Here is a 27555-nt window from a genome sequence, read left to right on the forward strand (position 1 = left end):
AAATGTTAAGTTAAATGTTATGCATGTGTAAGCACATTATCTGTAGGCTGACACAATGTATATATCTGGCCTCAGTAACGGCCTACACGTCGCAAAAACATGATTTCATAAGGTTGCATAAATTAAGGCCAGTAACAATTTTATATATAAAAAAACTACTATTAATAATAATCTTTCTTTCTTTAAAAATGCAATTATATGATTTGTGTTTGTGTGCGCACACGCACACACACACACACACACACGTGAATTTTAATGTTGGTTTTGTCCACTATTACTATTCTTGCTTATGAACGTTTAAAGGTCCAGGTTTAGAGATCAACACAAGTTGCGCTCGCGCACACGCAAGCATCGATGACCGCGTGCGTGTCTTCAGTTTAATATTCGGGCGCGTAACGCTGATAGCAGACAACGAATCGTTCAATAATCGCACTTGAGCTGAAGGACTTATCTCAACATCCTATCGCCTCTATGGGGGACCCTAGTAACAAGAGGGGCGGGGCTTCGCGTTCCAGAGGCAGGACCGCAGCTCAGCTCGCGCTGCCTCTAAATCAACTCAATCATCTCTCGCGCACGAGAGCGCGGGCTGCCTTATAGGTAAGAAACCCTGATATTTTCCTCCTTGTTATTTTGCAAACGAGTCGTTTTGAGGCATCGCACGCGCAGTTCCTCTTTCGTTCGGAGTTCGAGCAGCTTTGGGCTTGATTTATGGTGGACGTGTTATGATGGAGCCGAATGAATGGGCGGTGTTGAGTCTCGTGCGGCGTGATGTTTGAATTCCGCGATCTGTCAGTGAATTTGAAGCCACACATTTATTCTTTCTCGTGCGCGAGCGGATTGATCGTGCATATTGGTAATCTGTCATAATTTCGCCCGTTGTCATTTTTAATATGTTTTTTTTTTTTCGCGAATTCAAGGATCATTTCAGCTATTCTGAGTGCACGTAGAGTTGCTTGGCTCGGTTTACCTTTTCTGAATATATTGCTGGAAGTCGGCGTGATTTTGGGTTGCGTGAAGTCCCACGGCGTATTGACATCGAGGAACGGGGTCGCGTAGCCTCCCTCTCCCGGATGATGGATGGATATCTTTGGAAATGATACACGGCCTATTTACATGCAAGGTGCCAACGCAAGCTGTTTGCAAATGACTTAAAATGTAGCGACGTGAAAGAATATTTTTTTTAGTCGGACCTGTTCAATGAACCGAATCACAAAACTGTTCTGAATGATTCGATCCGAGCGCCTCCCGAGTCCACAACTCGACTTACTGATCCCAGAACCGTAACCGACTTTAGCATACTGGTGTTTTAATATTCGTGATGTATGTTTACTGTGTAAATGAATACGAATGCAAAGTGTAGTGTGTTAATGTTAGGTTCTGTTCGAATTCAGTGCGTTTTCTTCGAATATGGTCGAGACGCGGTGATCCGGGTCTAACAGAACCGTTTGATTCGAAAACGTTCGATTTCTACGAGTGTGCTGATTGGGTGAGATGATTTTGGAGGGAACTCAGAAAGTGACCGATTGGGTGAAACGTTACTTGAATAACAGACATTATGCAAAATGACATAAAATGCAAAATACATATAGCTTTATACATTTTTTGAGCATGTAATTGTAGCGTCCTTTAAATGCAAATGCCATGAATGCGATTTAAAAAAGATTTTATTATCCATTTTTTAAAATTATAATTAAATAAGGAGGGGTTCGATTTTTTAGATGTCGCAGAAAAATGGATCTAAAAAAATAGTATTAAATAAAAAATTGTATTATGTCGCATTGTCTTTTTTTCTATTTGCTACTACTACTACTAGGCTGTTTTATTGATTACGTAATAATTATTTTTTAAAAAGTATTTATTTAGTTTACCTAAAAATTTTTTTACAAATTTTTCACTTTATTTTTACACGACATCTTCTAAACCAAATTACAACAAAGTAAACTAAAAATAAATAACATTAGTGATAAGACTTCATTAAAAATGTAGATTTAACCACCAATAGAGCTTTTTATTTTTGTTAAATAGGCCACGCCCTTAATAATTTGTCAGCTCCATGCAACCATGTTGAGTTCGAAATCAATGTATCTTCAATTATTTTCACATCGACGTTACATATTGAGACATGTATGATAAATTTAGTAGGGCACAAAAATAATAATTTACAAATGTAGTTGTTTTTTGTTTTTATGCAGTATACCTGATGTAATGTGTGTCTTGAAGCTATAATGTTGTATCAATACCATGGCTCTTGGTAATTTGTAGATTAATTGTGCCTGCCGTTACATCAAGCTGTCGTATTAGCCCATTAGCTACTTGATTGCAAGAGCATCATAACAAAGCCAGGAAAGCTAAGCAGGTGCTAATGCATTGACCTCTCACTACAAAATGCATTCTTGCCTTCAACATACAGTACTGTAGTCATATTTGCTTTAGAGTTGCACGCACGTCCGTATTTCAGCAAACAATATGAAAGCATCAGAGGCTATATGCACTTTAATGGCAATCCTCTCTACAGTTAAATAGCCTGAAATGGATTATTGTCTTAGGTAATCGCACATAAAAGGATATATGGATTGTGTGGAAGTCATATCCATATATAAGGCAGTTCAGGCTCTTTGAAGAAATAAGCGTTTTCCTCCAGTGCATTGTCACATCTCCTGGAATCCATACTGTAGCGTACTTCAAAGACATGACTACTACTAGTGTGTGAATGTTACCTCAGAGCAGTGCGTATCAGTATATAAGAGACTGAACTAGCAAAGATGAGCATGTGCCAAATTATTTGGCCAAATTAGTTTAAGCCAGCTCAATACATCAGGATTTGATCATTTGCTGCGATCAATAGAGTTTAAACGTAAGTCGAATGATTGAAAGTGCATTTCTTCATCACCACCATCTCATGCGTCACAGTAGGCAGGAAGGCGCATGCATTGTGACCTATGCCCTTTGACCTAGTTTATTAACACTGTCGGTCAATCAGGCCCTTATTGCTACCAGCTAAGACACTTTGTTAAAAAAACAAAAACAGTTGGGTTTGTGCCGAGCAGAAATGCATTAACGTTCACGTTTATGTAGCAGAGATTGCACTGAAATGTTTGAATGTGTGTTAGGTGATACACTGAGGGAGGCCGTCGGCACTATGCGAGGAAAAGGAAATTAGCACTGCTGTTTGACAGGAAAAGGAATGTTTCTGTATGCGCTGGACTTTGTCACAGTCATATGAGGTCAAGCTGCTGACCTTTTAGTATTATATTTTGTTCTTAAGGAGATAAATGAATTTTTTATGATGGCACATAAATCTATCTATTTATCTATCCATCTATCTATCTATTAAGTTGTCTATCTATCTATCTATCTATCTATCTATCTATCTATCTACCTGTCTTTCTGATATATATTGTTGTCTGTATTATATATATATATATATATATTGTTGTATCAGCTGATATGTTGCATAATAATTTCTTTACGCTCATTTTTTACATTTACATGACCTTTACCGTCATCTGGTGCTAACTACAAGACATTAACTTAAAAATGTATTTTAATAACTTGTATTATCTGTAGATAATCTCAAAATGATTACCCTTTTTTCCAGTATATTATAACATTTTGTTATTACATTATAATAACAAAATTACAATATACACCTGTATGCAGGTGTATATTGTACAATTATTAATTCAGTTTTTTAATGTATATTCACTTAATTTTGAAAGTTGTTTTTTAATTTAAAAAGACATGAAATAATCTTGAGTTCATCCATGAATGAGATTATTTCTGGGCACAGCAGTCTAATTTAGTTGCTTCTTTCTGATTCATAAAGTCTGACTGGTGAAAAGGCCTCTGGTATTCTGACTTGACTTGACACAAGAGAAAGGATGTGTGTTTTTGTGATGAAAGGGCACGATGGGAATTAAAATGCATGATTAATGGACAGAGAGCTTGATGGTAAAGGTTATTGCTCATTATGTGTATTGATTATTTTCAGCCTCTTTTTTATAGGAAATATGTAGTGAGCATCAACCATATCTTGGGGGAACGTTTTCTGTTATTTAACTTATATCTCTCAAAACCGCTTTGTATGACCACCGGAGTATATCATTCAATTACATCCATATTCTTGCTGTTGGTTTTTCATAAAATGGTCAATTTGCCAAGTCAAGTATGAAATCACGCTTGAAATTACGAGTTGGTCATGCCCTTTGCGTTAAACTAAAATCTCAAGTTATGAAACTTGAAAAAAAGTTGTTTCCATATCATCGGGACGGAGAAAATACAGTTAACACCTGCTTTCCTCTGGCTGTATATCCCATATGTGAGGTTATAATTAGCTCTCTCTCTAAGTGTCACAATCTGGGATGCAGATTTTTGCTTGCCAACTGCATCTGATCAAATCTACGGCACCAGTGACACCACACGCAGAGGACAAAACGAGAATAAAATGGAGGGGAATGGGAAGAAACAATCAGCTCAAAATGTGAATTTATGGCAGGAAGGCTGGCTTTGAGTCTTGATGATCCAAAAAGCAAATAAAGAGAATTATTTCAGGCAGGACGCCACAATTTCTGTGCTAGGGTACAAGAATATCTCATGAGTGTTGACTAATTGACTCCAACAACCGACCAGTCTAATAGTGAGTTAGATACAGTAGGAAACAGTTTTATTTTTTCCAAATTCTGTGTTTTCCATTAATTTTATGTATTCCATTTCAATAGTTTCTTTAGATTTAAATCAAACGCATTTCTGATTAGTTGATTTTTATAAAAAAATAGATATTTATCATTGTTTTATTGTTTGTATTACATTAAGTAATATATTTCTGTCACAGTTTCTTCAAGTTAAACCATACTTTTATTTTGTCGAGTTGCTTTCGAAACCTTTACATCTCTGTTTGCATATGAAATGAACAAGAAATGGTAAAATGTTCAATCAAATTTTTTTCATTCAATCAGTGACATTTTGACATTCCGTGTTACATAAAAAAATTCATTTAATTTAATTTAAATTTTTTTTACATTTTTAGTTTTAATATTACAGCTTGCTATCGTTTAGACAGGTTACAGTAAAACTCATTTATGTCTTTAAGTTTGTCTTCTATAAAAGAATTGGCATACAGGCATATATTCAGATGGTGTCACTATTTTTGTCACCATTGTTGCATCACCATGAACGTAAGTTAAGTCAAAAATAGTCCAACTTTAAAAAAGCACGACCCCTTAATTATGTTCCAAACGGTTACAGTTCGTAAAAGCAAGAATGTGTTTTATGTAAACATGCCCTTATAAAACCAATCTGGGTGAAACTAGCATAATTAGGCTATACAAAACAATCTACCATCTAGCTGATTTTGAAAATATTATGTCTCATGATTTCTTACTGTGCTAGAAAAGCGTAAGCTAAAAACAGCTGTGTTTTGCTTATTTTCCAATATACATGGGGACCTCACGCTTTGAATTATGGGCAATTGATTAAAGCGAGCTTTCTGAATGCTAGAAATTGTTTGATTCATGTAGTGGGTGTTTATTCATGATCAGGAGCTCAGAGAACTGTTGCATGGATGCAAAGTCTGAGCATTTTCTTTTAATCCGGCTAACGAATTCTGTGGCGCCCCATTAATAATGTATTGATTGATTGAGACAAAGTACTGTGAAAGCAGCACTTTCAAGATGCTGGAAAAACTTGTGGCAGCGGCCAACTTCATTCTGTACTCCTCTGAAGCTGGTATGAGGTAATATGATTGAGTAATTGATGTGAGTCATATCAGCTTACCTCTTTTACATTCTTGCTATGTATTTTCACAGAGAGTGTAATTAAAATCCTGCTTTCTGAATTTCTTTTTTTCAGTTGGATCACGGGCCTGCTGTTAAGGAGGTCATTATCAGTTGGCTTTGGATTACACTGGGCCATTACGTCTTGGGATATTTGGGCTTTTCTCCAAAATTAAAATAGCGAAAAGGCAGGAGATTGTTGTTTGACTGTTGTGGATGGATGGCTAACCTGGCTATATGCAGTTTAAGATTAAATTAATACTCTTAAATAGCCCTGTGGTCTATTGGAATTAGCGGGGTGCTAATGATGTTGTGATGCCCTAACAATATGCCATATTGTCCAGGATTAAAACCAATCACCTATTTATAGTTTGTTGGTATAGTTCATCCAAAAAAGGGTGACATTGGACATCAAAATCCCACTTCTCAGATGTTTTATGAGTGATTGTGATGCCCATATTTGGGATGTTTTTGAGTAAGTTAGTAAGTATTATGCTCTATCACTATTGTATTGCTGCAGAACATGCAGTTAAAGAATATTTTTATACTTTTTTTGTCCTTTATGGACCTTGACACTTCACAGTGACTGTTCCCAGTGTACTCTTTATATGGAAAAGAGCAGCCTGAACATTCTCCTTGATCGGGGGAATAAATCTCCCAAATTCTCAATAAGAGATTTCTAAAATTCCATATTTCATAGCATTGTTCTTTGGGAAACTGTAAAATTACTGATTGTAGACCAATCTAGTTGGCGGCCAAACTGAACATTTTAAAATGGTTTCTGTTGGGTGACGTTTTGCGTAGCTGTTTTCTGAGGCTTTTGATTATAATGTTTATTGCATACGGTTCATTAGGCTAATTGAATAAAATGTACTCTCCTCACTTATGGAATTGATTCTGAGTAATTAGTTTGCATCTTAATGAGCTGTGGTTGATTTGCTTGGTTTAGTATCAGTTCTGATGTGTTTTGGGTTGAAAAATTATCGTTTTTAGCATATTATGACAACTCAGTCAAAATACCATAGTTTTAAACTGAGCTGTACTGAGCTAATAAAGCTTTGTGTTCTCTGCACAATAAGCCCAGTCATTATGCATACAATGTATGGAGAGCTAAAGCTTTTTGCAAGTTAGTTTAACTGGGTAGTGGTCGCCCAGTTTGATGTTGTTCATTGTAATAGCTGGTAACTTGGCTTTACCACAATTCAAGAACCCTAAATGATAAGTTGTCTTGTATTAACTAGACGACTCCCCCTTTCCCTCTGCAAATCAATTAGCAAGTGCTTACCCTTTTTCTGTTGTTGCAGTTGTTTCATCTCCAAGAATAACAGGCCTGGTTGGAATTCCTCAGGAAATGTTTAGTCGATGGACCAGGAGACAAAAAGGTTCATTGCTCATTGTCAGTGGACAAAATCAGTGTAGAGTTTGTCCAGACATGAGCATGAACCTGTGGATGTTTTTTTTTTTTATCGTTGTACAGTTTAATTCTAGTTAAATCTTTGGATTCTTGGTCCCGCTGGTAGGCTGTTACCTATCAAACATCATACTGGTCTATAATATTTTTTTGCTCCACATCCCCAGGGTACCTTTTATAACAGAATATTTGATGGAATTACCTTTTGTGTTTCACGGTAAAAAGAAAGAATTTGGAATGGCATGGGGCTGAGTAAACAATGACAGAATTTCCATTTATAGGTGAACAGAAAATCTAAATGTACATAACATATTTTGTTAAACTTTATTTCAGTTGAATAACAAAATCTCATGAATAATACTAGGTCACATTTTATTTTAAGGTCTAATTCTAGCCATTAACTAACCAATTAACTATCACAGTTTGGTCATGTAGAATATTTGATTTATAAGTCCAATATGTTAATAGTAGGCATGCTAATAAGCAACTAGTTGATATGAGAACTGGAGTAATATTAATCAGTAATATTGTAGCCTTATTCATGCACTTAAAATCTCCATTCATTTTCTAGTGGATATTCAGTGTCACTTCACATTATGGAAGTTATATTTTTTGGTGAATCAAGTTGTCTTTTACACAAAGTTAATTTATGAGCTCCATCAATGATTTTAATTGTAAGGATCAGTGTTGACTATGATTCGAGCAGTTAAAATTAGCTCTTTCATTCACCGGCCAGCAGATAAAAGGAAGAAATGTAGCGCTGTGTCTTTTGTTCCCAGTGAGCCTGTTTGGCTTGAATAGAGGAACGTTAATCGGAGCAGTCCTCATTGAATGGTTCTTGTCTGGCCGGGTCCTGCTTGTAAAGGTCTCGGGTGTGGATTGTGTTATTGTCAGCTCTGGTACTCTGTGGATTTGTAGTGTACCGTAGCGGAGGACAATGTGGTATTGTGTGTTAAGGTCTATTTTGCATGAGTACGTCAAGTGCAATCGATGAAAATTGTGCCATTGAATAAATAATGGCGGAAAGCGTCAGCGTATTTACAGCGCTATACTCTAAAACCATTAGCGGTAGTTGCATGCCAGCTCTTATCAAAGTCAAGATGACAGAATGTTTCCCACGAGTGCTTATGCGGTTCCAGAACCACACCTCCACTCATTTTGGCGTTCTTTGTCAGGGTTTTTCCAGACGAGCTAAACTAGGCAGAAGTGTAAGGCGCTGGGGGTTGGGGGGTGCGGTTCTATGGGTCTCATTGTTGGAATGGTTCTCTCCCCCTCATTCACATTTTCCAGCTCTCCACTCATTTCCTCTCACCTCTCCTCACAGTCGGAGGACACTCCGAGGGGGCTCGTTCGGGATCGGAAGTAAGCAAAATAAAAGGGAAGACCAACAGAGTGTGTCCGAGTGTTCGGGCGGTGCTCTGTGATTAGACGGGACTCTGTATCTGTAGCTGTGTTGTGGATCTGTTGCTGGGTTACTGCTCAGGGAGCATGGGGTGTTGGGAAATGGGTCGGTCATGGAAGTCATTGTTTGGTCAACTTTGGAAAGCTTGTACAGTTGCCAGGAGTTTTACCCTGGAGACTTGTTGTTAGATGATTGTTGCTGTTGATGTTTGATGGAGGTCGATTATGATAAGGATTGAGGTGATTATGATTGCAGAGAACGTGTTGTTGATGGCAAAAGTGGAAGAGATAAAGATATTACTGCATAGTCTTGTATGGGCTGCAGTTTCACCATCATTGTCATCACCGTCTGCTGTATTTATATGTGCTAAAGACTCATGTAGACTTCAAGGTAGAAATCAGCTCTTTGACTTAAGGTCTTGCAGCCTACATGTTTCTCTTGATTAAACGTATAAACTCTAACTGACAGCTTGAATAAATCGATACATAAAATGTGGTTTGGATACAGAGTCACTGTTAGATTTCTTTGGTTTATATAGAAAGGAGGTTTATTATTATTGCACCACAAGCTGCGCAATGCGGAATTGCTAAAATAACCTGATTTTTAAAAATTTTCTAGAGAAATATAACTCCACAACGTGATTGTGGTCAAGCATTATTAAAAGAATTGGTCTAGTTCACCCAAAAATTCTGACATTTACCCTCATGTCAGTCCAAACCCATAAGAAGAAGTCCGAGAGCTTTCTCACGCTGCATAAACAGCAACGCAACTACTAGGTTTAAGGCCCAGAAATGTAGTAAGGACATTGTTAAAATTGCCCATGTGACACTGGTTGTTAAATTCTAATTTTATGCATTTACAAGAATACTTTTTGCGCACAGAAAAACAATCATAACATTCAACAATTTCTTTGACTCCAGCACTTGTTCGCGACCATACCACAACGCATTTTCACAATGTCATTACTACCTTTATGGGCCTTGAAAGTGGTAGTTGTGTTGCTGTCTGTGGAAGGTAAGAATGCTTAGTCAAAGCCCTAGTTGCTAGTGTGGTCTAAGTAGTGCTTGGTGGGCACTTATAGAACCACATCAAAAGATTCCACCCCTAGAGATTTTCTTATCTCTGTGGCTGAATTACATTCTTTATTGTTTGTCTAGGGTATTGTACTATGGTAATTTAGTCATTTAGAAAACCATTGCACATTTCCTTATAAGCTGCATGTTTGAGTTCACATTCTTTTTTATAACTTAAAGAAATAGTTCACCCAAAAATTGAAATTCAGTTATCATTTACTCAGCCTCAAATAGTTCCAAATCCGTATGAATTTCTCTATGAAAAGGAAGGCATTTTGAAAAAAAAAATTGTAACTGGGCTGTTTTGGGTAACCACTGACTTCCATAGGAACTACTTGAGGGTGAGTAAATGATGACAGAATTTTCATTTTTGGCTTTCATTTTTTTCATTTTCGCTATTCCTTCAAACAGTGTGGGATGAGCAACAATGCGGAAATTCCAAAGACTTCAATGTCTCTTCCATTGTGTTGTTAAATGGTTAGCCACAGTCTCACACCATTGATTGACACATCAGACCACTTAATCAAATGTAGCAGTGTTTTGAAAGAACCACAGAAGACACTCTTCAGGAATATAGCAGTCATATTTGTCTCTGCACTTGGATTGGATGGGTGTATTGCTTTGTTTTTGTTTTATTTAATTTTATATTGCTTTCTAGGTTTCATATTCCCAGTTGTAGCCTTTCTTATGCAGTGAAGATGAATAAAGCTGCAATGATAGACACGTTCTGTCAGATGTTTTCTTTTATTTCTTCACTCTTTTTTCATTTCTTGTTTGTCACAAAATATAAGCCAATTCAGTCTTTTGGTATAACAATATTCTTCAGTAATTTCACACTAAGGTGCATTTATTCAGTAGCATTGAATCGAGTCAAGCTGTTTACTCTGTTTACTCCTGACCTTGGCGTTCCCAGGAGAAAGACAGCAATTACAAATATTGGCCCTTGTGAACTATGGGTCAGTGCTTTGTACAGCCTTTGTGACCTTAGCCCAGAGGTCAGAGGATGCATGCTGGTAGTATAGACAAGAAAAAGATGCACACTCTTGGGGTTTTATTGATGGATTTTAAGAGCACAGCTTGTATGATTGCTCATATTTTTAAGGAGACTCAAATAAATGGCTTTGAGAAAAAGTGTTTACATGATGTCCTTTCATTACTTTTCTGCGGGAGACCGTGTGATACTGTCTCACGCACACTGGGGCATTATGGAAAAGGGTAGTGGTTGATTCCCTCAGGCTACTGTTAACACAGTGTGGAAATGAACTCTGGGAAAGTAAAACCTCAATGAATCTGAAGCTTCTGTTGAGCGAGGCTTGTAAAGTTGTAAACATGTTTGCATTTCAAAAGGATTATTTGTTTAGCCATAGTGTTAATAGTTTTGCTTAACCTGCTTGGCTAAAGTGGCCCTTTTACTCTTTTTGAATTTTAGTCAGTGTGTATATGTTTGGGCATTAAATAGATCTACAAAATTACAAATCTCAAATTCCACTCCAAAGGGAGATAGTTACCTTTTAAAAAATCCTGAGAAGTACAACGAACGGCTCGTTTGGACTACAGTGTTGTCATCCTGGTTTTGTGATTTCACAAAGTAATCCATTAGAACGTCATTTAAATAAAAACCCGCCTACAGAAGCTCAAAAGGGTTGGGGGGTAGTGTGGAACGAGGTCATGGTTAGAACACTTGGTTTAGATCATCAGGCAAGACAACAACAAAGAAGAAGTAAGTAGTTGACAAATAAAAAATGGACCATGTCCTTTGGTGTGACATAGCAAAAAAAACCCTAAACATTCAAATAACATGAGAAAAATGTGTTCCGCCAAAAGAAAAACAACAACAATAAAGATACTCTAATATGTGTTGCAATATCTGTGTACAAAGCTTTTTCGCAATCCTCTTGTTCAAAATTCTCAGGGTCTGAATCCTGCTCCAATTTAAATTTGGCAATATTGTCGCCATCCTTAACTAAACCAGACCTTGCTGCTTTGGTCATCCTAGGTGTATATAACTTTCTTCTTTCAAACTAATACTATCAGAGTTCTATTTAAAAGTGTCCTGGCTCTTCCAAGCATTATATAGGCTTTAAAGTGAAATTCTAAAACAAAATAAAGTACATCCATTACAAATTGGAAACCATTTCCTTGTTGGAATAATTAAGTGATCTTTTGGACCATATGTTTCGCGGAATGTATTTTTTGTCATTTCATTTGGTGCCACTAGTTGCGCAGAAATTACATAGTGCAGCTTTAACTGACCTAGAAACCACATGCCACATCCACTCTGTATCAACCAGCATCCCTCAGCTCCTTCTGTTCTCTCCAGCTAAGAGTGAGCGTGCCCACTGTACTTTTGGCAGTGTCACCGTGACTCCAGTCCATTAAGAGAATTAGCATGGGGCTCTCCTGGGGCCATGCTGGATGGGATTGCCCCACCAATCAGCACACGGACAGCCCCACTTGGCATCCCGTCCCCTCTGGAGTCGTAGGTTAATGACAGTGCTGCTTAAGAGATTGCTCACTGCACAGCTCATTCAGAATGAAGCGTAGAGAAGAATCTGCACGATAAATCGATCCAGTGCGATGGGTGTCTGTCTGTTTTTCCTGCGGAGGCATTGATTCTGTGATACTGAAGATTTTTAATCAGCATTTGCGGGTAATGGGTGGCCACCTTAGTTGGAACATTTTAGCTGTGATTTTTTTTTGTTGTTGAATGACTGGATGAAAAGGAATAAGGACTCACTGCTGAACACATCTAAAGATCTTCTACCGAGAATCACATGCAGTTATCACCTGGCTGGATGATGTCCTTGTGAGCGTCTAGTGAAGATGTCGTGCCTGTTCTCTGTTTACTGGTGGGAATACTGCTGTGCTCTGCTGAGCTTTTCTGTGACAAGTTGCTGACCCAGCAACAACAGCAGCAACCTCTCTTCCTCCGCCTCTCTTTCTGCCGTTCACTGTACTCCACTTGTCTACTTCCTTTCCATTCCTGTCTTGGAATGGTTTCACAGCTTTTCTTTTTCCCTTGCCTGTTCTGTCATATCCTATCCTATTCATGTCTTCAAATTTCGGTTCCTTTTCCTTTCCCTTTCTATCCAGTCCTATTTTATCCTAGGTGATTTTACATCTATTCCTATTTCTTTGACTATCCTGTCCTGTCCTGTTCTATCCTCTTCTATTCTTTGTATCCATTCTTTGCTTAACCTTTCTGTTAATATCTTTTTGCATCCATTTTTGCCTATCCTATCCTATGCTATAGAATAGTACTATAGAATAACAAAGGCATGTTACAACGCTCAATATGGTGCTCTACCGAACAAAGTCCCACCTTGTGAGCAAAAGAGCCAATCAGTAAAGTCAGTGCATCATTGCACCTGCCGTTAGAAGTCCCGGTTGCTACAGAAACAGTCAGTGCTCTGAGATGTACTCTTAGGACTACGCATGCGCACTGGTGGGTCTAGCATGAGAAATAAGCTTTTTTAACCCCATTTGAGCAAAACAAGCAACATTTATGATACTGTTGTTGTTCATTTCATATATTAAATTTAATTGTACGTTTTATGAACAGTTCTTGAGAATATGATGTTTCCCCATTCAGAGAGATAGAGTTCCACTTGGATACCCAAGAGGCGTTTTAAAAATGGCTTAAAGAGACTTTAAGGGACCTATCCTATCTTATCCTGTCCTGTCCTGTCTTGTCCTATGCTTTCGTATCATTTCTTGTTTCTTTACTCATCCTATGTTTTTTTTTTTTTTTATTTAGTCACATCCCCCTTTCTTTGCCTTTTCTGTTTAATAGTTTCTCATTATTTTGCATTCTTTTTATTTGCCTATTTCTGTCCAATTCTATCCTATGCTTTAGTTTCCTTTCCTGTTCGTTTGCCCATTCTATCCTTCCATATTTTTTCACATCCCATTTTTGCATAAGTTATCCTATCCTATGCTTTCACATCCCTTCTGATTTCTTTTACTACTTTACCCTTTATTTGCATCTTTCCTTTCCTTTCCTTTCCTTTCCTTTCCTTTCCTTTCCTTTCCTTTCCTTTCCTTTCCTTTACCCGTCCTACCCTTGTCTTCTCACATTCTTTTTTTCTTTGCCTTTTTTTTAATCCCATCATATGCTGTCGCATCGCTTCTGTTTCTGTGCATTCCCTTCGGTTCATCCCTTCCCTTTCTGTCCTGTTGACTAGGTTCTTTTTTTTTTAAATTAAACAGCTGGTTGCCTAAATGGCTAGTCGACTAAGCAATCTTTAGGTACCTCTGTATAAATGGTTGATTTTTATGTTTAAACACAGGTAGAGGAAGTGCAACAGAACATAATTCAAATGCAAATGTCTGCTTTAAAGCAAATAAAACAAAAAAGGAGCAACTTTTATGACTTCAACTTTTATGTTTCACACTGTTAAAATAGTTATGCGTAAATTTAGACAAAACTAAATTGACAAGTCTTCTGTCACATGACTCATTGATTAGCTGACCTTTGTGACCCATCAGACTTGGATGAGATGTGTGTAAAACACAGAGATGCAGACAGCTTAAAAAGAGAGAGAGAAAGAGAAAAGACTTGTATTGTGTAAGCATAATGCATAATCACTGACCTTGTCTAAAGGTCACACACAGATTTTGTTCCCTCTAAAGATAGCGGTGAATGATACGCCAGCTTTTATATCAGAGATACATGTGTTGGCTTGCTTTACAAGCTCTTGGTTCGGGGTGTTTATATAGCGTGTGTGTTTTCTGATGTGTCTGCAGTGTGGACAATCTCACTGCAGGGCCTGTTTAATTCTGCACATGAGCTTTTTCATTACCCTCTACTTTAACTGTCCGTTCTAATAGCTGGAGCAATTAGCAGCCCGATACGGTGCATATGAGAGGGTGGAAGAAAAGATAACGTCAGGATCTCTAAGGAATCTTACCTCCACAGTGTACTTATGATTATTTTGTCCTCTAAAAGATAAAGACATCATGCATGGGAACAAGAATAGCTGAAGACAGCTGCTCGGTTCTCCAGGTGTCTACGCACAGCACAGTTTGCGCTCTTAATGAAGAACAGGGTGGAGGACATTTATCAGGACAGTGGGACTACCACAGAGCAGTGATGAGTGAGCTGCCTTTGTATCAGGTAGAAAGGCGCTGTATCGTATTACTGTGTACTCAATAGCTATATCCAGTCTCCTGTGTTCTTGTTTACCTGATTGTTACCGGCTTACACCGGTTATTCTGCTAAATACATGTAATAAAATGATAGTCTTTGACAAGGCACAAAGTATTTATATAATATCATATTTAGCAGATGTTGTTAGAAACCCTATGTGGGCTTATCTATCACATCATTTTTCCAACCATCATTTGATATTACTTTTATTGTAATTATTTGATATATTAAGCACGCATTTGTTGTTCAGACATGTAAGGTACTCGCAAGGTACTTGAGTAAGGCATTATTATTATTAGGTAAGCTAAAGTCCATTATTTCAACATAACTTCATGTTGTTCAGTTTTCCAATTCTTTTGCCAGTTTGAAACAAACGCTCAAAGCAAAGGGACAAGGCATTGTGTTTGCCCTCCCAAACTCGGGCTGAAATTTCATTTCCAATTTAAATTTGAGAAGAGTAAGCAAATCTGTGCCGACTCTCTTCAACTCCAAGCCAGAAAGCTGCATGAAATTTGAACAATTCACACGGGTGCAATCAAACAAATATGCTGAATCCCAATTTGCATAATATCCATCCTATATGGTGTACAAGATTAGGATTAGCATACCCCGAGTCATGTTTTAAAAGACATTTCTGTGATGGTGGATTTTTAAAGTACGCCGTTTTGGTTGTTACCCATAATTCATTGTGCCTACACAAGATGTCTGTTTGCGACAGTTCTATTTTGGTTATCAAGACAGGCTTTTGGCTCATTTTGTGCGTAAAACTACATACTGCTGCCTGCATACATAATTCAATTATCCTGTCTTGTTAGCGTGACGCAATTCAGCTTTATTTGCAACCAGTATACTATTTTGTTTTTCCCTCTGTGGCTTTACATTTATGTCCGACTGTTTTTCACTCTTGTGTTTAATATATAATGCTCTGTTCATTAAAGTGCACCGTATTCATGCACTGCCTCATTATATGGAATACGAACAGAGTGTTGGCCCCTTGAGAGCTTTGCTCATGAATGCTGGGTAAAGGGTGTCTTTTATTAATGGTGGAGGAACACAAGGTGCTGTGATTCACTGAGGCAAATGAGTCTGTTAATATCAGTTGCAGATAAATGCACGGTCACAAAAGGACATAAGCCCTGACACGTACCGAAGCGGCAGCCAAAATGAGCACAAATACAGTTTTAAGTGTAAGGGGTGGAGAGAGACGCGGTGCGGAGGGTCTTGTGTTGAAGACAAAAGAATGGGTCACATGCTCAGGGGTTCATATAATACTATAATGCACGAGAGAGAGAGATATGGGAAATGTAGACAGGTGTGCTTTGCCATTGGTAATGGAGTGGCACGTGCTTAGACATGATTCAGTGGTTATCCCGCTCCACCTTCATCCAACTTAAAGTCATGCAAAACAAAGGAATGATGGTAAATGGATGGCTGGAGACCCGGTGTTGCAATTAGATGGAATCTTGAATACACACATTTTGATTTTGTTTGGTTCTGGTTAGTTTTAGCACTCTTGCAGCCTGATGACTGAAAACAGTCAAGAATGGAAAGAGCTGTCCGATATTTGCAAGCTTCAATTGACTGAATATGGCATGTGCACACCGAAAGCAAATATTTACATCGTGTTGCATTCTCTTGAATACTCGCGGGATGTTTTTTGTGCCAAGAAAAACATCATAATGCTTTCTTTTGTTTACTGATAAAAGCAGATGTGTCAAGAAACGTATTAGCTTGCGCAACAAAGCGTCATGCGAATTTCCCGCTCAAGCTGACATTTTTAAAAACATGACAACTTTGAAAACATGCAATTGAGATGAATATTGCATGTTTGAAGCAATCGTGTCGCACAATTCATGTCATTTGTGGCGCCGATCTACGTCTTCGTATTGGCTAACAGCTCAACAGTAAAACTGAATATTTAGCCTATTTAAAAAAAATTATTTTTGTAGATTATAGTGTTGTGAAATGTAAAAGTGATTTAGATCATCATCTAGTAGCAATTTTGAATTGATAGTGATAGATTACGGCATTTTATCATTTATCATTTTGGTGTAATTATATTAATTATCGGTATAGCTATCAGCCTTGATCTGAGTGGGATTTATTTTGTTGTTGTTTTTTATTTATTTTGTAGCTTTATTCATTTTGTTCAAATGTATTTAAGTTTTGAATGCATTTTTTAGGTCCTTAAAGGATAATGTTAACCGATATTAGCCAGAATTTTGATATGGATGCATACTTAAATTAATGTAGGATTGAATGTAGGTTTTAATTTTGTCCATCAAGAATTGGACTGCGAAAATCATTACGTATCAAAATGGAATCAGGCGTTTCAAAGGTTGGGGTTATTCGTTGAAACAATGTACACTCTGATGATTTGTATTTCATGTTGACATTTTACAAAGCAAATTCTGTACACTGTGTATTAGACCCGACTTCATTCCAATAGTCACACATCTCCGAGTTCTGGTTTATAATAGTGCATTATTTGTATTGTTCCACAGAAAATATTTCATGCACCGCACGCATTTCTAAAGATCCTATCATAAGTGCCACGAGCTGAAACTCCGAATCCGTGTCTCATTTGCCAGCTCCCATATCATTCCATTTCCAAAGAGGCTATGCAAATGTTGCATGATAAAAAGGTATACGGAAATGTAAAATCTGAAGGAATATCTAATAAGGATGTTGCGGAGGCGTTGAGGTGATTTATCCAGACAGGAATGTTCGGCTCGCTGTCCTTTCCACGCAACACAAAGCACTGAATCTCCCCATTAAATTAACCATGCTTTTACCTGTTACCAATCACAGCTAGAGTTAATTTCCTTATCACTGATCCCAAATCAGTGCTACAGGCAGGACGGCAGATGCATCGATTTAAAGACCGTCAGTATAGCTGCAAGTGAACCGCCGATCGGGGAAGAGCTAATCGGAGCGATGGAAATATGTGCAGTATTTACAATTTGATTTGATTTCTCCGTTGCCAGGGGAGGAAGGCTGTAGTGAATTATGAGGCCGTCATGCCAGCGGAGGCGTGTTGGATTAATCCACAGGGGGTTTGGCGGGGGCTCGATTTGCTAAAATGTGCATTGTTTGATGAGAAGCCAGATTTGGGTAAAACTCCTCAGGGTTGTCTTGATGGTATAGAGTGCAACAGTCTGGTTCAAGAAGTATTCATTTTCTACACAGGGCAATTGATTTTTAATGATTGTATGCTTATAAACCTTTAAAGAGAGACCTACTGTGAATTCAAAGGTTGTTAATTGATCGTATATGGTTTAGTTAAAGCCAAAAGTTAGCATTATTTCAATTTATCGTTAAAATAGTTTAAAAGTTTTTGTTAACATAATATGTGTTTGTACGGTGTATATCTATTATGTAGAATATACTATATGTATATATATATATATATTTGTGACTGTGACTGTGCCAGCTAATGAACACTGTCCAGGCCAGGAAAAGTATAAAAGACACTGTCCGGTGATACTCTCCAAAATGTTTCTACGGGGCAGAATTGGTTAAAAAAATTGATGGAGTGATGCTTTAAGCACCAAAGGGTGAATTGGCATACGCATTTAGCTGCAAATCTCTCATGCCCAGAAAGTTGCAGTAAAAAAAAAAGGTTGCAAAAGCCCACCACCACAAAGAAACATCTGCTACAACCTCACTATTCTCTCAAAATGTTTGTGTGCGTTTTGCAGTAAACTTAATCTTTATTGTTTCTATAAACGTGGTCAAGTTTAGTTGAATAATTTTCTGTAATTTATTGGAAAACGGACGTGTTTAAAAGCCGAATTCTTGGTTCAAAAACAGAAAATTCCACCCATCAGAAAACTGCGCCAAAAGACCTTTCAGAAATGAGCCAAAAACAGTACTGCGATAACCGCATCGGTTGTCAAAATACTAATTTAAAATCTAAAAAATAATGCTTTGACAAAGACTTTTGAATACAAGTTATTGCAGTCTAATGCATTTTATAAAGCGCACGTCTGGAAATGCATTATAAACGGAAATCTCATAAAGCCAGCCGAAGACACTCTGAACAAGTTCCCTTAAATCATGCACCTTTCTTTCTAAACGTGGCCCTGGCATGCTTGGCCATGTGTGGACAGACGTATCCGATTCCTTTCATGGCTGTTAGGTAGTGAGCTAAGCTTAGGGACTAATTTAATTACTGCTCTTCCCATCAACCCCCACTGTATAGAAGAGCATCGCTAATCATTCAGAATCCTTTGAGGGGGTGGGGTGGGTAGGAGTGGTCCTTTTTTTCAGTCGGAAATGCAGCATAGTGCACACCGAGGTTTAATTTTCCAGGGAATCTTCGCAGCCGGGATTAGATGGCTTTTTTCCAGAAGGTTCCGTCCTAACCCAGTGACCTCTAAACTGCGCTTGGCGGCAGCTGCCTTGCAGATGTGCGGACAAACTTAGCTTTACTCGGCTTCTGCAAGGAAAACGTACCAACAGAGCAGTCGTAATGCGTTGGAATGGAAAGGATTCCGTTTTTTGAGGTCTTTTTCCACTCATTTGAATAAACGTTTGTGCTAAGGTGCTCAGCTAAATTGCTTGGAATGTGTGTCATTTTGAACATGAACATGGTTTATTGCACGGTTTGCATCTGTGGATTTGAATATTTTGTCAGATGGCAGTTACTCGTAACTCTAACTGAATAGTGTGCAATGCTACAACGATTTTTATTAAAATTGAATGTCTTTTGTCATTTAGATAATGGAGTCCCTTGACAGATGTTATCCAGACAGACCCTCCACGGATCATAACAGTGTCATGCAATCATAGAAGTGCTAGTATCTCTAAACTATCCCATGAATCAGTTTAAATTGTGGCATCTTAACGATTCTTAGCGGCTAGCACTTATTTTGCTTTTAAGTTCTGGCATGTTAGTGATGCCTCTGATATCTCAATTAATTCAACAGGCTAACGATCACTGATTTTAATGTCTCAATGAATACGATCATCGTTATCACTTGGTTGATTAAAAGAAGTGTAACGATATACGTAGCGTTTATCGCACGCTTCGTGGCCATTTTCCAAATCAAAGTGATCATCCTTATCCCCTTGTTAGTGGGAACGCACTTATTAACTCCAGTGCAATCTGAATCCTTAAAATCGTTTGTTAATGAATTGTGGTTTTGAATATTGCAATCAGTAACATTAATTTTAACTTCAAATTATTCCAATTGTGTTAAAGTCACAGATTCAGAATCATTTAGCTCTGAAAACAAATGTGATTTCCTTCAAATAACGAAAAACCTAGTATTTCGCTTTCGAACGAAAGTTATTGTAGTCGCAAAAACCTGGCGTCTTTTGATAAGCAGAGTAAATCGGTGCAAAGTGTTATCAAAGTGCACCAGAAAGTCCAGTTCTACGGCATTCCTGTGTTGTTCTGTTCATAAATCACATTCCAGTAACATCTGCAGCGGTAATGCTAACATAGCCCGGTATGAAAAGACAAAAAAAAACAGCATTGATTTCATTTCCTGGACCTCTGTGTAGCTTTGGACTAGATTATACGGGAATGTCATATCTAAGAGGAAGATTAGAGGAACCTGTGTCTATGGGGACTGAGACTATGTGCTCTGCCTCACAAGTAGAAGAGCTTTAGTTTAAGACGTCTGTTTTCCCTCCCTCAGACTTTCACTCACGCTTAAAGCTCAAAAAAAGCCTAGGAGAAAGACCTCATGCTTGTTCCAGACTGAGCTTTCGTGTAATTGGTCAAGCGTCTTTGTCTCTTTGGGTGTAGCGCCAATGAAACATATATCTGGTGCTGTCATCTCTGGCAGGGATCTTTCAGTTTAATTAGAGAAGAGTTTTCCATTGTGTGGTTCGCGAACATTTCGAGCGAATATCCTTGCCATTGTTTTGGCCAGTGTTTACCTTCAGAGTACATTCATGAAATTATTCTTCCAAATAGGATTTTGTTCATATTTGTCATTTTTCCTCAATAATTTCCTTCACCTCTAGAATGATTTCCCTTTTCGACTGTTATTATTGGTTTTGTTGGGCTTAATGCTAAGTAGCTATTTAAGTATTGATTTAGGATAGCTAATGCCGCCAGATTTAAACTCTCGTCAGTACTAATTAACTAATTATTCCAATTTTTTAGTTAATTGATGGCAGTTCATTTAAAAATGTTTCCTTAATAGCTTTCCTTTTCTTGCCAAATATCCTGTTGTTCCTCACTTTGACAAAATGACATTATAGAAGTACAATAGGTTGTAAATTATGTTTATGCTGACTTCAAATATAAACCTACAAATATAATAAGCCTATATGTAAATATTTAAATGACAAGTTACATATTTTGAATCAGTGATTTATATAGCTTGCTGGTTTATACAGTAATTAGCTGGTGGAAGCTGAAGATAAAATAGATTCAAACTGACTTGTTTGTCTTGTTTTGTTTTTGCTTTTGTTGTTTGTTTGTTTGTTTCTTTCTTTCTTTTCTACAATCCTGTTTAATCTTTTTATGTTTTATTTTTTCCCCTTAAATGTCAAATTGAATTTAGTTTTTACCCAATTGTGTGTTTTTTAAAAAAATTGGGATTGAATTTTTTATTAAATTGTAATAATCAGAAGCATCTCTAATTAACAGTGTTGTGTACTAATGCTGTCAAACTATTAATCAAAATTAATTGCATACAAAATAAAGGTTTTTATGCAATATGTGTGTGTTTACTGTCTATATTTATTATGTATAAATATACACAAATACAGTATATATTTTAAAATATTTCTATTTCTATTAATATATTTAATACGCACACATATATACACACATGCATGTTTGTGTATTTTTACATGTACAACAAATATACACAGTATAAGCACATACCGTGGATGCAATTAATCGTGATTAATCTTTTGACATCACTAGTATTTATTTTTCTGCTAAACAAATTATAGTAAATATTTTTTCTGACAGATATTTGTTAACATTTTTATAATAATTGTTTTATTACTAGTAGTACTGTCATTACATTAATATACTTCTGTCAGTTTCTTCAAGTTAAACCAAACTTTTATTTTGACGGGTTGCTGTTTGTTTATGAGTTTTCTCACATTAAGCTGTAAAATGCTCATGACCTGACTCTCAGAGCAGCTGTATATTCATTATATATGTATGTATGTATATATGTATATATATATATATATATATATATATATATATATATATATATATATATACACACACAAAAAGTATTATGATTTATCCCTCCTCGATTTATTTAGCGTTATACAGAAAGCAGTTTTTAAGGCTGGATTCTGCGATTGCATCTGCGTTTTCTGCATCGTGGAAATCAAGGGGCCCTTAACATGATAATTAGTAACACAAGACTATAATTAGGCTAATTAATATGGAATCTCTTTCAAACAATTCAGGTTACAACAAATTTACAGCAGAGGCAATAACTTTAGGAAAGTATGTTTACCATGGTACTGTTAAGTCCCTTTTCTTAATGTTTTTTTTTGAACTGTCATTACATGTATGCTCTCACATTACTCTAATGATATGCTACGTATTGTTCATTCACTGTAATGTATTATAATGGTATGTGATTTTGCTGAAGGCATCCTGTCAGACAGGAAACAGTCAGTGTACTGTTTTTGAGTAGGTATGAGGTAAAACCCCCTCAGCAGTAGCACCTGTCCATCCTTTATCCATCGGCATTTGTTCTGAGACATGCCTCTCGTCTTTATGTCCCCCTTGAGGGAATAAGTGTTCAGACTCTATAGCCATGAGACTTTCTGTGGTATAAGCAGTTCTTTTGATACTGTCATATAAAGCCGTGCATAAATAGCTTGCCCTTTCATTATATCCTTGTGGCACAAAAAGCTTGAAAGCATTTTGGACTTGTATTAGATTACACTGAACAAGCTTTACCCATGTTGGTGTTATGAAAAGATTTAATCCGAAACCTGAACAAATCCATAAATGTCAACTGGCACAGAGTTCATTGAACAAGTTTAATTTGAACATGAATATCAAAACGTTTTCAATGTTATTGTTTGTCTATAGCACATAATAGCCTTGTGAAAATGTACTATGTGACTACAGTAAAAATCTGTTAAACGGTTAACAGTTCTGCTGGCATTTACACTGAAAAACTGTATTGGACATTGCATGTAATTTTACAGTAATATACCCCCCTAATGTTGTTAAATTGATGCTTATTCAATTATTCAGTTGTTTAATGTAGATTTGGGTTTGATTTCAGTACTTCAATATATTATATATATATATTATATCAGTTAATAAAAATTAGGATAATTACCTGAAATTTTAATTAAAATGAACCTTAGAGATTGCTACTGTTTTTATACAGTAAAATTCAGTAAAAATAAAATACAGTAAAATTATACAGTAGAAGTTTTATACAGTAATATATATATATATATATATATATATATATATATATATATATATATATATATATATATATATATATATATGGTAATAATAATAATTTTGATCATCAAATTCACTTCTATCATCTAAAATTATTGACATTATATATAATTAACCTTAATATCACTTGTCAGTTATCATCCATTATATATAATATGAATGCAATCAGCTTTTTTGCCTGTGAAACGACTGTCCTGTTCTGCTGATGTCATCTACAACAAATTTATCTATTGAAAATTTTCAACCAATAGTCAAACAGATATTTGGCCATTTGGCATATTTGGCCAGTTTATCCACAGAGTGAACTATTTAAAGGATCCTCTGAAATGTTAAAACATTACCATTTTTGAGTGTGTGTTGTGTGTGTGTGTGTGTGTGTGTGTGTGTGTGTGTGTGTGTAAACACTGATTTGTACTGCTGTAATAAGAATAAGACCTCAGCTCTCTTTAATAAGATGACAGGGCGCATGGACCACAGTTGCTGAAGAACATTATCTAATTACGCTCCCTACATTTTAGTGGCATCAGTGGTTTGTTTATACAAACTGAAATGTTCTTAAACCTATTTAGATGTAGAAGATGTTTTATTCAGATTGCGCGATCTGTTGTGGTGCTGCTACATTTAAAGCCTGAAGTCTTCATCCATAATAGGTCATATAACAAACACACGTGACTAGACAATTAAACTACCTTTGCCAGGAGACAGAGACGTTTAATGAGCCTGAGAAGTTATAAGCGACTGCTTATAATGATTTAACTTCCCTATCAGATTGGGTTCATTAAGTTTTTCTGAAGCAGTTCAGGAGTTTTTCCACATTGTCGGTTTGCATCTATGTAGCCATGGAGCTTTTAAAATGTCTATAAAATGCTATCGAGCCAAGAATGCCTATTGCTTTTAGCGTCCACGTTAATTAGAGCCGAAGAGAGGCTTCATATAAAGCACGCAGGCTTCGGTTTTTCATAGTAGCAGCTTAATTGTGGCGTAATGAGGAGAACCAGCAGGATATGGTGATTTGAGGGTTAGAGATCTGCTGGGTTGGCAGGAGCTGGTCTCACAAGTCTTAACACTTGATTGTGACTGGAGGAAATGTTTGAGACCATCAAGACCAGACATGACTGTATTTTAAGTTCTTTAAGTAATTTAAGTAATTATTGGGTTGCAGAAAGGTGAAAAGTTCTGCAGTTAATTTCAGAAACATTCCAGAAATTTTGGAGACTTTCCGGGATTTTTTGGTGTCTTCCAGGAATTTTTGGGAAGTTTCTGGAAATTTTTCACCCCTTTGCAACCAAAAAAAATGAAATATTGTATCTGATCAGCAGATTAATAATATAATATCCATCAACATATGCTTTTTTATTTTCAGTTTTAGTTTGTTTGGTAATTCTCTGTTTGTGTGTTTTTCAAGATATATTTTTATCCTAGTAATGTTAATACTTAAAAGTTAACAATAACCAAGCTGCAAAATAATTGTTAGTTGCAGCCCTAAAAATCAAACACTAAAATGGCTGCCCAGATAATTTGTAATAGAAAATAAGTTATATATAAGCAAATGCAAAATAGCAGCATGTTCGTTGGTGGTCTCAGACTTCAGGACCCCTGTGTAATAGGCTGAACGTCATGCTTCTAAATTCAATGCATGTGATGTTCTAAATGCTCAGCTGTGGATTCTAAATGAATGCTAATTAATGTAAGCCATCATACACACATGTTGTCCTTGTCTGCTTAACAGGGACTTTAAACAGAAACAAATCTGTTCAGCAGATTGTTGATTTGTTGAGTAATTCACCTTCATCAAAAAGAGAAATCTTCTATTTTTTTCACTGGCAATCAACAGATTTTAGTGGACATTGAATCACTCCTTGAACGGTTTTGGGATTTTTTTGGTGTGATTGTAGGCTTGTGACAGAAACTTGGCCCAGTCTGGCTCTGAGTGCTCTGTTACCCACAATCCCCTGTCCAGATATGCCTTTCCGTCTGTTCTCAGTGAATCAGCTCACTCCAGACATCCATCATGTCCCTGAATAGCGACTCCTCGGGGGCTGAAACACAGTACCGTGCTCTTTCCAAACAAGGGGGTTCTTCCACGCTAGCAAGAGATTCTTGCCGTACCGACTGGATGTGACGTCACCGAAGGGCATCCGTGCCACCAGCAGTGACCCCAGCACAGTGTCTCTTTTATTCGTCTGGTCTTGAATTCTTGAAAGATGTGAATTGCTTCTTGGTGTTCTGTAGCTCCTGTGTTTCCTGCCTTCAAATGGTTTTTGTTGCATGTCTTATCAATCTTCTGCTACATGGGAGATGTCTGTTCACCACATGTCATCTACGTACAGATGGGCACTGTTTATAATCTGTGTTTCCATCCAAAGATTCGAATTTAACTTGTGCGCAAACCTGGAATATCTTATAAAGCGTCTGCGATAATATCGTAATTCATGTTTTAAGAATGCGTGAGCTAACATTATCAAGTATGTCACTCAGTTTGCAAAAAACAAAAACTTACTGTGTGATAAGGCCAATTAAAGATGTTGTTTTTAATCATTTAGATCATTATTCAAAAGGGGACTGTTCTGATTGGCTGGAATTTTTGCTGGAATTTTGCATTGCGTTATACCTGGTTAGGGAATGTATTTAAGAGGGTCTAAAATCCAAAGTATACTTTGGTATGCCAGAGTACGCATACAGTAACTGTCACAAATTCCATCATCAGTGCACTATGTTTATATAGCCAACTAAATCTAGATAAGTTAACTAACAGCTTAGCTAATTGGATAGTTGTTTGTTGTTCTGCATTTATGAAATATGGATTACCTAAATTTGTTGGTCGCGCATCTTGGGATTCGAGTTTTCGAGATGTCGTCTGCCCTTGTCAGAGCTCCAGTGATGGCCTTTGAGAGTCTTAAGAGGAAGTTCTCTACATTTCTCTTTAGGCTCTTCCCCATGCTTAACCTCAACATCCGCACGCCTCCCGAGTCAGGAAGGGAATTGTATTGGGAATGTCTCCCGAGTGCCCCCAAGGGCGCAACTGAGATTATAAATCATTATTATGCAGCGTTATGGATTTGTCCTCCGGATAGTGTAGGCGATTCAGGAAGTAGAGGAGTTGCAATATGCAGGTAGTGGGCTCAAAAGAGCTCAGTCCTCCATTGTTTCATGGCGCTGTCAGCACTTACGTTTCCCCTCCTGCTGCTCTTAGAGACTGCAGGGACTTAAGTGTGTCATGGAACAGCAGTGTGCTTCATCTAGGGCCGGGCTCGTCAGTAAGGCCGGTTCCTTAATTAGCGGTATATCTCCATCACCTGTTTTCAAATGGAGTGGTAGTTAATACACAGAGCCGTAGTTCACTGACAAGCTACGCAATATCAGCATCGCAAATAAATCAGCTTGCAAAACTGAACGCAATATTGCGTAGCTCGTCAGTAGACCTACGGCCCTAGCTTCATCACTTTCCGTGTACTGTAGCCGACAGCTGAGGTGCTTGTGTACTATGTTGATTATTAAATGTACGTCCGACACAAAGTTAGCTTAAGCCAAAAGTATACTTTATGTTGTGTGTGCTAGGAAAAGTATACAGTGCGCACACCCTGATTGGTCTAACCATGAGTACAATGTACGCACAGCTCGCTAACGCACTTAGAAATGTTTCTCGCACTAATTTGTTTGTCCACAAGGTGGCGACACTGTGTTAAAGCCATAGTTTCACAGTCATAACAGAATCCGAGTCTACATTAACGTGAATACGTTTGAAAATGTAAATCGTCATTGACACTTTTAAGCATTTTCCGAATGTTTTTTTTCCGCACTGAAACGTGGAACACATTCAATTCGTTAAACTGTGTAAATCCTCATAAAACGTTTACTGAGATGTCACGGAACCGACATGCATTTTCACACAATTCTTTTGGCAGGTTTCTCTTATTTAAATATCCCACCAGATAACGGACAAGGATAAATATTTTGCGTATGCCAGGACCCTATGTTTACGGATACTGCTGAATGCAATGCACGTGTACTTTGCAGACGCTATAAAATGAACTATAATGCGCGTTTGACTGTTTACGTAAGCTTATGTATTAATAAGCTTTTCCTAGTGTGCATGTAAAAAACTAAAGACTTTTATGAGCTTAAAAGTATGGCTTTATAAGTTCAGATCCAGAAGGGAGGCACGCATGTTGTGTTTCAGGGCGTGAGCTTGTAAAGGTCTCTTGTAATGAAATGAATGGGACGCTTGGCATTTGAAACAGTTGTCAGGCACAAATGCCAAACTGATTGAGTCTACATCGTTGAGATATTTCGTGGTACGTAGTGGATAACCATTACTAATTCA

General features: G+C 37.2%; 1 protein-coding gene across 1 annotated transcript in view; it reads left to right on the forward strand.

The window, feature by feature from the left end:
- Positions 1-440: 440 nt before the first annotated feature.
- Positions 441-27555, forward strand: part of tln2b (talin 2b) — a 115795-nt gene continuing 88680 nt past the window's right edge. The window contains 1 exon segment of the mRNA XM_043228047.1: positions 441-597. The gene's annotated coding sequence lies outside the window, so the exon portion shown is untranslated.

This window comes from Puntigrus tetrazona, chromosome 25 (genome assembly GCF_018831695.1).
Source record: "Puntigrus tetrazona isolate hp1 chromosome 25, ASM1883169v1, whole genome shotgun sequence".
Classification (NCBI taxonomy): Eukaryota; Metazoa; Chordata; class Actinopteri; order Cypriniformes; family Cyprinidae; genus Puntigrus; species Puntigrus tetrazona.